The following is a 1,112-nucleotide window of genomic DNA, read 5'->3' as shown; positions in this document are numbered from 1 at the left end:
TTACTATAGCCTTACCATTGTTAAAAAGTGCAAAAAATCCGATAGATTTAAAAAAAAATTTAACCAAAATTGACAGAAAACTTCATAGAATATTTTTTTTTTATGTTCTCTTAATGCCCTTATTTTATGAGAAACATGCAGGAAAAGATACAATTTTGGAAAATCATTTTACATTATTTTTTTAAATGTTTTTTTGTTTTTGACCGGAAATGACACAGAAAAAATATTAAATATAGATTAAATATTAAATGTTTTTGACAAAACATTTAATATTAAAAAATTTGAAAACACTTCCTCTAAATGCCCTAAATTTATGAGAAACATGCCAGAAAGGATACAATTTTTAAAACTAATTTTGTTAAACATTTTTGTCAATCTTTTGTAGTTTTTGACCGGAAATGACAAAACAAAACATTTTGACAGAAAATCTTATATAAAAAAATTTTAAAAAATGTCAATAATTGCACTAATTTTATTATAAACATGCAGGAAAAGAAACAATTTTGAAAAATAATTTTACATTATTTTTGTAATTTTTTTTTGTTTTTGACCGGAAATGACACAAAAAAATCTCATTTTTACAAAAAACTTTATATTAAGAAATTTGTAAAAACTTTCTCTAGAAGTCCCAATTTTATGAGAAACTTGCAAAAAAAGATTGAATTTGGAAAAAGATTTTTACTTGATTTTTGTCTTTTTTGTGACTTGGAGGTCACTTTGTGGTCGCTTGGACGTCGCTTGGAGGTCGCTTGGACGTCGCTTGGAGTTCACTTGGAGGTCAATTGGAGGACAATTGGACATCACTTGGAGGTCGCTTGGACATCACAGTTAAAATAGTAGACCTATAATTTCCTGAACAAATCTCTGAAAAAAAAAAGATTCTCAAAAATGACTAAAAATACACTCATTTGCCTTAAAATACTTAGCTATGTCCATTTTTGTGGTTAAAATTCAGAAAAAATATACTTTTTTGGTACGCCACCTTTTGATCACAGTTAAAATACTAGACCAATAAGATCCTGAACAAATCTCCAAAAAAAAAAGTTTTTCAAAAATGACTAAAAATACACTTATTTGTCTTAAAATACTTAGCTATGTCCATTTTTGTGGTT

Source organism: Cynoglossus semilaevis, chromosome 10 (assembly GCF_000523025.1).
Source record: "Cynoglossus semilaevis isolate Cse_v1.0 chromosome 10, Cse_v1.0, whole genome shotgun sequence".
In the NCBI taxonomy this organism is placed as follows: domain Eukaryota; kingdom Metazoa; phylum Chordata; class Actinopteri; order Pleuronectiformes; family Cynoglossidae; genus Cynoglossus; species Cynoglossus semilaevis.
This window is presented reverse-complemented; position numbering follows the sequence as displayed.